Source organism: Microcebus murinus, chromosome 4 (assembly GCF_040939455.1).
Source record: "Microcebus murinus isolate Inina chromosome 4, M.murinus_Inina_mat1.0, whole genome shotgun sequence".
Taxonomy (NCBI): domain Eukaryota; kingdom Metazoa; phylum Chordata; class Mammalia; order Primates; family Cheirogaleidae; genus Microcebus; species Microcebus murinus.
The window spans coordinates 74,828,048-74,841,075 of NC_134107.1; the positions used below are offsets into that span (position 1 = coordinate 74,828,048).

At 40.0% G+C, this 13,028-nt stretch overlaps 1 protein-coding gene across 5 annotated transcripts in view; it reads left to right on the top strand.

Annotated features, from left to right (window-relative positions):
- FAT3 (FAT atypical cadherin 3) overlaps positions 1-13,028 on the top strand; it is a 635,879-nt gene that overhangs the window by 52,414 nt on the left and 570,437 nt on the right. The window contains exon 1 of one of the 5 annotated variants that reach the window (XM_076002419.1): positions 1,789-9,143. The exons of the other annotated variants lie outside the window; for them this stretch is intronic. The gene's annotated coding sequence lies outside the window, so the exon portion shown is untranslated. Of the gene's footprint in view, positions 1-1,788; positions 9,144-13,028 lie in introns of those variants that run through there. 5 annotated transcript variants of the gene reach the window in all.

Consider the following 13,028-nt stretch of genomic DNA (forward strand, 5'->3'; position numbering starts at 1 on the left):
CATTTGCTTTTCTAAGCGCTTTACATGTCTTAACTCAGTTAATGATCACACTTCTTTACCCACACACATGTGCACACTCACAAACTTGAAGAGGAGGTGCTTTTTTTAAAATCCCCACTAAACAGGTAAGATATAACTGAGGTTAAGAATATTTCTCGAAGTTTCCTAGTAAGTTAGTAGTAGAGTGAGGATTTGAAGCCAGTCAACCGTGAACAAAGCCCATCATCTCAGTCATCTTGCTCTAGTGAAATCATTCTTAATTGACTTAAATTTCTCAAGGAAAATGTGTTTTTTAGTAAAAATAATGGTTTGTAACTAGCTCTTTATTTTTACCTGATCTTGTATAGAATCATAGACATCCAGAGGTGGGAAAAAAAAAAAGACTTCAGAGTTCACCTAGTGCTATGGCTTTCTTCTAAGGAAGAGGTAACATTAGTGATTGGCTCAAGACATACCCAAGATATGATTGAGATTCTGACTCCCTGACTCTCTTTTACATCTTATCGCACAGATTTAACATAATGAAGGCCTATTCTTGTAGCAGTTATGAACATCGGGTATAGGATGGAAAATTATTTGAGAGGACTGGATGTAGTGGTTTGGAATAAGTTTTTTAAAAAATGCTCAGAAGATTTGGGAATTCAAAAAGTATACTTTTCTCAGACACTTGAGTAATGGCATTTAACATTAGAGCAGTAACTAATTAGTGGGGATGGAGATGTTGAAAATGTGTGTATCCCTTTTTGTACATTACTACTGTCTTCAGGCCATTTTTACTTTATTCCTGGATTATTGCAGTGGCCCTCAGAGGTGTCATTTCTGTCCATGTACCACATCTATCATTGTCGCAAGCATGACTTTTCTAAATCACAAATATGCCGATGTTCCTCGTTTCCTTAAAATATTTCAGAGATTCTCATGACTAACTCTATGCTTGAGTTAAATCCTCATAACTCAGTTCCCAAGGCTGTATTTGATTTGATGCCTGTCCATCTCTTTGGCTTCATCTCTGTTCAGCCACTCCCCTACCCCAGCACCCACACCCCTTTGATCTAGCGAATTACTTGGCGTTCCTAGATGTTGTCTTGCTGTTTCATGCCCGTGTAACCTTCATACATACACTTTCTTATGTCAGCATCGCTCTTACTTTTTCTAGTTTATTATTCTTATTCTTCAAAACTCAAGCTTATTTTTTAAAAAAGCATGTTCTCTTTGACTTCATAATTCCACTTCAAAGAATACCTTTTTTAATGGAACAAATATGTGCACATGTTTATTGCTACTACGTATAGCAAAAAAAATCCTGTATTTAAAGCAACTAAAATATCCAACAGTAAGGGAATGATTTAATAAATACTATGCAATATTACATAGCTGTTAGATTTATATTGTCACAGATTTTTTTTTTTTTTTTTTTTGAGACAGAGTCTCGCTTTGTTGCCCAGGCTAGAGTGAGTGCCGTGGCATCAGCCTACCTCACAGCAACCTCAAACTCCTGGGCTCAAGCAATCCTGCTGCCTCAGCCTCCTGAGTAGCTGGGACTACAGGCATGCGCCACCATGCCCGGCTAATTTTATATATATATTAGTTGGCCAATTAATTTCTTTCTATTTATAGTAGAGACGAGGTCTCGCTCTTGCTCAGGCTGGTTTCGAACTCCTGACCTCGAGCAATCCGCCCGCCTCAGCCTGCCAGAGTGCTAGGATTACAGGCGTGAGCCACCGCGCCCGGCTGTCACAGATTTTTTTATAACATAAGGGAAAATCTATAGTAAAACTGAAAAGAGTATGAAACACAAACACATGTATATGTGGACCGATTTATATGTTTTAGTGTATCATTGTGTCTAGTGTTGAGAGGAAGAGAGATTTCAAAAGATCACTAGAGGAAAAATGCCTTAAAATTAATGGAAGCTTTTTCGGGTGATGGGATTATAGGTGATTTTAATTCTTTTATCGCTATAATTTATTATATTTTGCAAGTTTCCACAAGCAGGGGTGTATTTTCTAATCAAGGAAAAATTTTTAATTAAACACATGCAAACGAGTTCAAGGATCTGCCTGGGAAGCTTTCCACGAACACCCCTGCCGATTGTGACGCCTCTCTTCTGCATTTCCGCAGGCCCTGTGCTTCTTGTGTGATGGTGGCACTGAATGCTAATCACTGATTTAATCCTCTCTTCCTGCTCCTGGAGTATATTTTTAAGGGCAGGCACAAGTCCTAAATGACTTTTCCTCAGAGCCTACCACAGCAACTGCCTGATGGTAAGAGCTAAATTAGAGGTAGTCAAATCAGTAAACTGGAAATGAAGCCTTTTCTGGAGTTAGGCGGCCACCCCAGTAACTCACTGGTCCACGGTGTGAGAACCTTAGACCTGGAGGGCACTGGGACCTGGGAGAAGTGACTATGTTTGGATTACTCCTTTCCTCATAGCTTAGAGTTCTCATATTCAAGGGTCCTGCTCTTCAAATCCCCATCCCCACCGTCTGACCTATGCAATCAGATCTATTTAAAATGCTGTCAGCTTCTTGAAACCCTTCCTGAAGTCCCCAGTCTGATTTGGAGATTTTAAATTGTCTCCTGCCTTCTATTAGTCATTTTCGTCTCTTATCTTTTTCTATTACAAGACTTTAAGGATTTAATCATTTCATAGTGTATACATATGTTAAAAAATGCTGTAAGTCATAAATGTATTCCATTTTTCATTTGTCAATTAAAATTCAGTTTTTAAAAAGATTTTAAGAATCCTAAGTGTACAAACATGTCTTATTTAGATTTTAGTCACTAACAGTGCTTAATGGTATTTTTGTATTATAGCTAGTGTTCTGTAAATGTTTACTTGTCTCACCAATTCTGACTTATGAATTTTTCTTGCAGGGACCTTCTCTGCCTAGGAAATTTGAAATTGAAAACTTTCTTTGCCCTAGACCTTTATATCTCTCTGATCCTGTTTTTATTTTATTTTATTTTATCTTGCTCTATAGTAATCATCACGCTCAAACATACTACATAGTTTACTTCTTTATCTATAACCTTAAATAGATAGTAGAGATGACGGTCTCTATTGTTCATGGCTGTATCCCCAGAGTCTTTGACTGTGCCTGGCACATGAAGGTGCTCAGTAAATAATTGGTGGAATAAACAGTGAAGGAATAATAAACTCAGTTCCATGCACCTTAGCAAGCAGATACTAAATGCTTACTATCTTCAAAACTCCATGAAGAAAGAATTTCAGATAATCAAAGATGACAAAGCCTGGCTTCTTTCTGGTCCACAGAATGATTTCTCCATCTCATAGAAGAGACACCATCTGTAGACATGATATAGCATGAACTTTGATAAGTGCAACAGTGAAAGTACTGACAGTGTTCAGGGGGAGTTTGAGAAATAGATGACTTGCTTTTCACTAGATGTATCTATGAAGGCTTCTTGGGGGAAGGAAAATAGGAGCTGAGTCTTGAAATATGGATAAGATCTGGAGAGCAGTAAGGAGAATAGTGGAGACTGTGACCAGAATAAAAAAGCAAAAGTGAGAGGTAACAGAATGAATTTTGAAAACAGTGAAGAGGTTATTTGTTGGGAAGGGAAAAATATGGGAAGGAATGGCAGGGGATTTTTGGTTTGGATTTAAGGACAGGAGGTGGCCCTGTGGGTATGGAGTGAGGCAGTGACATAAAGTCTTGGTAATTTGTAGTGAGGAAGAACTGGAATCAGGGAGAAACAGGATACAGAGAGATCAGCTGGACATCTGTTGGAATTGACCTAGCAATAAAGGGTTGGGTTTAGGTGACTGTGGGTATTACATCCATGGACTCTGAGAGTTTGCAGTGTAAAGTGGTACATGGAGACGTTTTGAAGATAGAATCGACAGAACTCAGCTTCTTACTCTTTCTTGATTTGTAGAACAAGAATAATAATTCTATTCTTCCTTCTCAAAATTGGCTGTTTAGGAAATGTAAATTAATCTGTGATCAACATTAACTTTTACCATGTAAGCACAAGCATAATTGCAGCATTGGGTGGGATCTCCATAGCCACCCAGCTCTATCTTTTGTCCATTGCATTACCTGAAGTTTACAGTCTTATTTAAATTGTACAGAATAAGACTTTGAGGTAAGCATCCTTGTTTTATAGATGAGAAAATCAAAGCTATAGAGGTTGAGTAATTTTCCCATAGTAACATAACTAGGAAGCTATGGGGCTGGTCCTAGAACATGCTCTTTGGAATCGTATTCCTGTGCAAATCCTAGTTCAATGTTCTGTCTACAGCCCAGCCCAATTCTCTAAATACCTGGAAAAGTCTTCCTCCATCATCCTGGTGTTATTGCCCCAGAAGAGATGATATTACTAAACATTTGATTTCCATCACAGGAAAATCAAATCTGAGACTTATTAATCAGTGATAAAATTTGCCCATAAGTTAAGAAGCATTCAGGTTGTTTTTTTTTTTTTTTACTGGTCATGTAGTTTGGAGAGATATAAATTTGATCAAGGTTTTTGACATAAAATCACCACCTCAAGAATTAAACCTTTAATCATTTTCTGAGGCATCTTGGGTCTTGTGACAGTCAGGTAAGTCTAGTTTTATGAGGACACTGGTTTTGTTACACCTCCTAGATTTTCTACTCATTAGTTTTCAAGGTTTGGGTTTTAGAGATTTTTTTAGCTAACAGTTCAGTGAATGCCCAAAGAGTTGAATTCAGTTTCTTCTGCAGCTTTTACAGTTAATGATGGCCTATTCACTTGAATAGGCTTCTGGTTTCACCTTCAGTTTAGGAATGACTAAGCACTAAGCGATATACTTCTCTTACTTCTTCTCAGTGGGGTTGGATTAACATGACTTCATATTTTCATTTGTTAAAGTGGCCTGTGCATAAAGTGAGAGCCATGGGGTGACTCTGCTATGTCATTCATTCATTCACACATTTATTCTTTGATTTCACAGACTGTTTATTGTGCTAGGGTACTTGAGAGATTTGAACCAGAAATTACCCTTGCTCTCAAATACCTTGAAGTCTAGAAAGAGTGATAAGGTACTTCTTCTTTGAAGCTTTTGCTGACCCACTCAAGCAGGTGATATTTCTTTTGTGTCTTTTGTACACAAACCATTTCTTGGGGCTTTATTACCTCCATTATCCCTTTGTATTATATTTCTATATATGTCTCTGAGTTTTCTGAGGGCGTGGAGCAAATTATATTCATTTATTTCTACCTCCCTAGTACCAAGCGCAGCACAGGATAGGCCCTCAATAAGTGTGGTGAACAAATAAGAAACTAGGTGCAGAATAAAGTATAGTTCTCTTGGGAGGAGGGTGGTATAGGAGGTGGCATTTGAGCTGGCTTTGATGGTTGGGCATGTATAAAAGGGAGGGAGGACATTGTGGCAGTGGCTGCAGCATGCTGAAGCATAAGGTCTCTGTGACATACTGGGAGTGATTCTATTTGGATGGAGGGTAGGGTTCACAATGACAGGGAAACAGAAATTATGTTGGAAAAGGAGCTTGAGGTCCAGAGTCGGTTTTGCAGAGGCAGTGAATAGCCAATGCTGTTGCTGCTCACTGGCCTTTGCACTAATTCTTAAGACTCCACCTCTTAGGTTTCAAATTTTAAAAAGGTGGGATGATCAAAAGGGAACTTATCCTGCTATGAAAAACTATAGCCTGGAAAATCCTTCCTGGAGCACAGGACCAGGTAGGATTAGGGTGGGAAGGTAGCCAGGGCTCTTGACATGGGCCCCTCCCACCCTAGGGTTCTTGCATGTTGAATTCATTTGTCCATCTTAAGGCATGCTATATTTGAAAAACCTTGTGTTGAGTTTTTTTAGATGAACTTTGCAGAGACTGAGTACTAGGAAGACTTTATAGCTCTTCCTCCTAGATCTTTGCACATGCTTCTAACATAGTACCTCACGTATTGTCCTGGGAGTGCTGGCAGGTCAGTTTTCTCCCCAGGACGGCTGGAGCTTGCTCATCTTCTTTGTTTCCCAGAGCCAAGTGCAGTGCTGGCACATGGAAGATCCTCTATAAATATCCTCTGAGTGGAATTGCATTGCTGAAATATAGCCAAAGATACTATTACCTCAGGGACATCCAAAACAGGAGTTTTCATCTAGATTGGAGTTAGAAGCTCATAGCTCATGGGTGGTAGAATTTTCTATTAGAAAAATGACATTACAGGTATTATTTTCCTGTTTCCTTTATGCAGTGGGAATGGGAGGTGAGCAGAAACATAGGAGGGTGGTGGACTGTCATTAAATCAACAGTTATCTCTGGGACAGAAATTAGGGAGTGTTCTGAAAAGTTGAGGTTGCATGCTGAAGACAGAAGCCTGATGTCTTCCATTTTTAGTAGGGGAGGAATGAGAGAGGACAGAATATTTAAGATAGCTATCCAGGTTCTGCTTATGAGTTCTATGCATGCAGGTGAGAGTACAACTTCTGAAAACATGCCCAGTCTTTTTGTTTTTCTGGCTAGGCACACCTTTGTATTCATATCTGGTTTTTACTAAAGATGAGCTATTATCTATTAGTATAGTATTATTATTCATATTATTATTATTTTGCCAAATGATTAGGCTTTCCATTGTGGAAGTGAGTTGAATATGCTATACAAGCTTTTATGTGTGTGGGAATGGTTAAGACTGAGGATCCTGGGAGGAGGAATACACATTGCAGATTGTTAAGTGATGAACATGTTCTATTGAGAGGAGCACCCCATTCTTGCAGCTCTGGTGCAGCTCATTTGAGGAGTGATGCAAGTGGCTATTTGATCATCTGTGTGACATCTGGGGACAGGGAATTAAGTCTCCTCTGTTTCTGTGAAATAATCTTAGCCAAATTTCAAATTATTCTTTTTATGCTTAGGAGGAAACAATCATCTTGGCAGAAGAATCTTATATCTGGTTCTTTTGTGCATGTTCTGTGTTTTGTCTCATAATAAGGGACATTTGTATATTTTGAATTCAGTGCCAAAATTAAGAAAAAGTCTCTTTAGTCACTTATGTGTTTGTCCATGTGTGTTGAATTGAGATGGCAGAGGGTAGAAGTGGCAATGTGTCTTATTTGGAGGACTTATATGTTTTGTTTTCTAGAATTTTCCACCTTGCTCCCTGCCCTTCTCCTCGAGGGTCTAGGGCATGGTGGGCAGGATGGCAGGCATTGGGTAGATAGCTTGGCAGCGATCTTGAGTGCCACTGCTCATGCTCTTCCCCAGGATGAGAGTGTTGGCAAAAACTGCTGCTTAACAACACGGAGACTCCCCCCTCTCCCTGGAGACTGACTGCCTCCCCTTCTCTGCTGGCCCGAGGCTTTAGAGCAGAGACAGCTCCTAATGGGAAACTCTCCCCAGTTTTGGCAGTGGGGATACACATTGCTGGTGATGCTTTGTCATTCCAGCAGTTGATTTATTGCAGAGATTCAGTATGCAGTGTCTGTGGATTGGAAAAATTCAGGGTTCAAGTCTTTTTTATTGACTTCTAGGCAATCACCGCCAGTGACAGGATCAGTCCAGGGTTTTTGATTATTCCAAATTTCATGTCACAGAAGCCTGGATAATCTAGCGATGAGTAATGGATGTGAATGCCGAGATCCTGGAAATAGCTCTGAGAACCTTTTTATGTGCACGGAGAGGACTGCTCCACCTTAACTCCCTTTGTTCGTTTAGTCCTTTACGTAATGTAATCAACAAATAGTAACCGAGTGGAATGGATTGTGTTATTCAAATATACAATGTGTATTGGAGTAGCTGTTTTCCTGAATGACCACACTTGAATTAGCAATTGTCTCTGATAACTACTTCATTTAGAAAAGCCTCACCTTTCCCTTGTTTTAATAATACATAACACATTTAGGCCACGGTTATAAGCATTTTACTATACTGATAGCATCAGAGAAAAAAAACTCTGTTGCCAGCCATCTTTTGGGTATACACTAAGAGCTCATTTGCCTTTTGCTATTAAAGCTTGTGGCATCTGTTAAGCTGCTCCTGGTGATTCGGACTGCATTGGGGTATAGCCTGAAGTATTCAATGAATCAAACTGTGACTTCAAGTTGGCTCGTTACTCCCTCTTGAGCAAAAGACAATATGTGAAGAATTCTGATTACAGCTCAGATCTTCAGCTTTAAGAAGTTGCCCTTTGAGCTTGCTCTGTAAATAGTGATTAGTTTTAAACCTTCAATTTTGGTCCTTCACCACCCAGAATGGTGCCTGGGTACTGAAGAAAAGTGCTTTTCCCACTGCACAAACACTTTAAACAGTAGATTCTTTAGTGGGGAGACTAAAATAGGTTTCCTATTGTTCAAATGGGTGTTTTAAGTGCTTTGCAGGTGTATCTTAGAGAATGGAGGTATTTATTTTTAATGAGAAGAACTGAAGAATAAAAACAATCACAGCCTTGGAGAATTGCAGATCAAAGCTTTTTTCATTATAAAACAAATGAGGGCCTCCATCCTAGGAGCTAGTAAATAGATTAATTTTTAATAGAGGACTAGGCTATAAATGATAATTTAATTCTTTTGGGAGAAGATCCTTTAAGTGGTGTTTAAAAATCTACATACTTAGGTGGTTTGGAGTGAAAACCTACTGTGATATCTAAGGTAGTAAATGTATGGTGCAGTTGAGAAACTTGTGGAAAAACACTCTGGGTCCTTTATAACTATTCCATTTCTACCTAGTATACAGTATAATATTTTGTACTCTTGCTATATTTAGTTGTTACTTTGTAGCTGGATTTCCCACCTTGCTGTTTGAATCAGAAATGCCACTGTCAAGAAGCACAGTTGTGGGTAGAAATAATAAGCAAACCCCAAGCCTATCAAATATGCTATTTCATGTTTTTCCCCGTTGGTCAAGATCTCCCCTGACCCTTCCAAATACCTCTGCTCCTCTCTAAGTGATCCTGGTGGTTTCTTTCTTTTACTCTTCAGCTAGCAGCCGTGGCATTGATTGAACAAGCAAGCTCTGCTCTTCAAATGATGGTTCCAGGAGACAGTCTGCTCAGAAGAAGGGCCACAGGTCCCCAGAGGGCAGCTATTCCACATTGTGAACTGACCACATTGGAACGGTCATGGAATTGAGGGCAGCAGCACTTGGCAAAGTGGCCTGAGTTTGGAGCTATTTTGCAGGCACAGAAAAATTGCAGAGCAAGTGAGTAGTCTATGATATAGGTGTGTGCATGGAGGCACATATTTGTAAAACAGAAGTCACTGCTGGGCTTAGGAGTACCTTTTGGGAAATAAGATGAATTGTGAAATTGAAAAAGTACTGAGGCATGTCTGTGGACAGATGATTGGATAAAAAAATTGGTGTTACATGATATATACATACAGTGGAATACTACTAGTCAGCCTTTAAAAGGAAGGAAATTCTGCAGTGTGTGACAACCTGGATGAACCTGGAGGACGTGATGTTAAATGAAAGAAGCCAGTCACAGAAAGAAAGGCAAATAAACCTAAAATAGCCAAATTCATAAAATCAAAGAGTGGAATTGATAGTTGGCAGGGGCTCAATGACAGGGGGAAACAGAGTTACTAACCAAAGGACATAAAGTTTCAGTTAAGATGAATAAGTTCTCAAGATGCACTCTACAACATTGCACCTTCAGTCAGCAAGGACAGAGCATCTGGTTCTGTCCCCTGCTGTAGAGATGAGGAAACTGTGACTCACAGTGATTAAGGGATGTTCCTTGGGCTTTTAAACCAATCAGTACCTGAGTCCCTTTCTTGCATATCCTGTCCTTTAACTCTGCATGCTGATTTATTTATACATTTCCTCATCTTAAATCCTTTCTTGGAACAAGGCAGGACATAAATAAATGGATGAACTTATGCATTCTGCATTTTAACATATTGTTCTTATCAGTGTTTATCTGTATTATAAATTGACATGTTTGCCTATTTTGCTTCCCCTCCCTCCTCCACTCCTAAATTTAGAGTTGCATAAAGACAAGGACTTTGTTTAAAATAAACCTGCAACATCTAAAATTCTGTCATATTCCTATGAGTATTCAAAAAAAATGTTACTAGGGAAAGAGCATCATAAATGAAATATTTTGCAATTTTTATCTTCCAGGTTTGCTGGATCACACTTGGTTAGCTCTTTGGTGATGGGCAGTTAAACCTGATCTAGAAAAAAAGAAAGGATTTCTATGGCATTGCCTCCCTTTCTATTTCTTGTTAATGTGCTGACAACTCAGCCTAAGAACTGCTGGAGCCTGAACAATAATCTCCTGTGAGTTTCGGGCCCTGCTTGCAATGCTCACCGCTGGCTTGGGGTCAGGGGCTAGGTCAGGCCTTAATGCAGAGAGGTGCAGGGCTGTGAAAACAATCATAAATGTCCCCTTTTCAGTTCATCCTAGAGCATGTGTTCTCTACATTATCTCTTTGGTGGTTTCAGTCACTTATGTTGGCTGACACTTTGGAAACTTCCAGTTTTTGAAGGGTTAAACTTCTGAGTCGGATGACTCCAATTCGTGTCCTGGTTGGGGTCTGGTTGATCAGTTTTCCTTGCCTCTAATCTGTGTTTTAGTTCGCTTATACACGAGGCTCTAATTTAGCCGTTGGTTTTCTCAACATTCTGAATAGGACCTTTAAAAGACATCTGAAACTTAACATGTCCCCAGTGGATTTCCATTCTTTATCCCACACACTTGCTTCTTCTGCCATCTTACTTGTCCCGTCTCAAAAAATGGCAGCTACATACATCATCCTTCAAGCTTGGAGTTTCTGTGAGATAGAGAGATACATCTAGTCTACATCCAACTTGTCAGCAAATCCTGTCAGCCCCATCTTCAGAATGTTTCCAGAATCTGACCACTTTTCATTGTCACCACCTTGGTCCATGTCACCATTGTATCTCTCTAGGGGTACAGCAATAGCCTCCTACCTGGTCTCCTCTTTCTGCCCTTCTTTGCAGTTGTCTGTTTGCAACATATCAGCTCAGTAATATTGTTGGCTATTGGTCAGATTCTCTCTCCCCTCTGCTCAAAAAATTCATAGTTTCCTATGTAACTTGGAGTAAACTTCATAAAAGTCTCTACAGTATCTGGCTCCCTGTGTCTCTCTGACTTCACTTTTGCCATTCTCCATTCATTGAGTCTTGCCACCCTGTCCCCTCTTGTTCCTGGAGCGTACTGGGCCTGTTCCCGCCAGATAGCCTCTGCCCTGGCTGTCTCTTGAGCTGGCAAGCTCGTTCCCTACCTCTACATGGCTGCCTCCCTGACCTCCTTCATGTATTCATTCAAGAGTCCCTTTCTCAGTGAGGCCTTACCCGAATACCCTACCAAAAACTGCCTGCTTGTCCTCCTTTCCTGCCTTTTTTCTCTCTATAGTCCTTTGCATCATTTGACATTCATATATTTTAGTTATTTTCCTTATTACTTTTCAGTCTCCCTCCACTAGAATGCAGGCCCCTCAGGGGCAAATAGTCTTGTCTGTTTTTGTCTGGGCCTACATCACTAGCTCCTTAATGGTGCCTGTCCCATAGTAAGCCATCACTACATTCAATAGATGAATGAATGCTTTCTAGCAAAATCTGCCTTTTCATGGCCCAAAGGTTCTGTTTTCTGTGGTATTAATATTTAATAAGAGGCATTTGGAGCTTACCAGCTGAAGGAGTGGATTGCGTTTATATGGCTTTCTTCAGCTACACACCAGCCACTTGTATTACTAACGTTAATTCTCTTCTCTAACTGGGGGACTTCCATATAATTATAATGGTAGTATTATAAATACTAACTCGAAAGGGTTAGGCATGCAAAGATATATGAGCAACTTATGCTCCTCAACTATCTTGTTAAGGGACCAACCATAGCAAAAATATCTGACACTCAGTAAGCATTGGGTTGCACTCTGCTACATGCTTTTTCTTCACACACACACCCCTGCCGCCCCCACCACCCTGGACACCCACCTCGGGAGGTAAGTGCGTATTTTCTCCATTTTACCAATGAGGAGCTGAGGTTTAAAGAGCATAAGTAACTTGTCATGCTCAGAGGTTAGTAGGTGGCAGAGTCAGGATGCTTACCCTGAGGTGTTTTAAGCACTCTACTCTGTTGGAGGAATTGACTCTTAAACATGTTAAGTGAAGGGATCTTTCTCACCTTCTGCCTTTGGCAGGAGCCTGACACTTGCACTCATGAAATCAGGTCCAGCTGGGAGAGTAGAGAGAGAAGGCAGGTGAAAATGTTACAGATCACTTCTTCGAGGGTTGGGACAGTATCTAATCCATAACCCTCTTTGGGGCCCAGCTCTGTGCTTCAGGCTGTGAAGGGGAAGAACATTAGCTAATTAGAAACTCAGATGGAAAGAGGAGCCCTGAGTCTCTATCTTTGCTGGACAGAGATAGAGGGTGTGCCTTCTCTCCCTGGACAAAGATTTTGTCTAATTGCACACGGTGCTCTGGCAGCCAAAAGTTATTTCTGCTTTCCTAAGCTTGAGCCACAGAGAAAACCCCAATCTGCTCTGATCACCAAAATCAGAGGATTTCAGAACTGGACTAGATTTTGGAGATTTGTAACACTTCTCTTACAGTTGGTGCTCCAGCCATTTGGAAGAACATGCGAGATCTCGAACTGTCATTCTCTTTCTTACCCTGGGTCTTTACGTGCTCTGCTCCCTGTCAAGTTTGTCTTTCACGTTCCCCTGGAAAACTTTACCTGCACGTTAGGATTCAGCCTAGGAGAGAACACAGTTGAAAATTTACAATTTTTTTTTCAAAGAAAAGTAAGGACAGTTAGCTATATCATGGTTTGCTTTTATGTTTGCAGTTTATTCCCCAAAACAAGATTTAAATTTGTGTAAGTAATGGTGTGTGTGGATCAGAGCTTATAAAAGTTTGGTCAGTCCTTCAGTGCCTCTTATCTAATACAAGGAAAAATTGAACCATGAATGTGAAATCCAAACAAGTATTAATATATTTGATAATGAACACTGATGGCCTGTAATCAAGGCACAGCCTGTTGGTTACACATATTCTCAGATTAATGATAAACAGAAGAATAATTTAAAAAATGTGCTAAGTTGTATCTTTAGC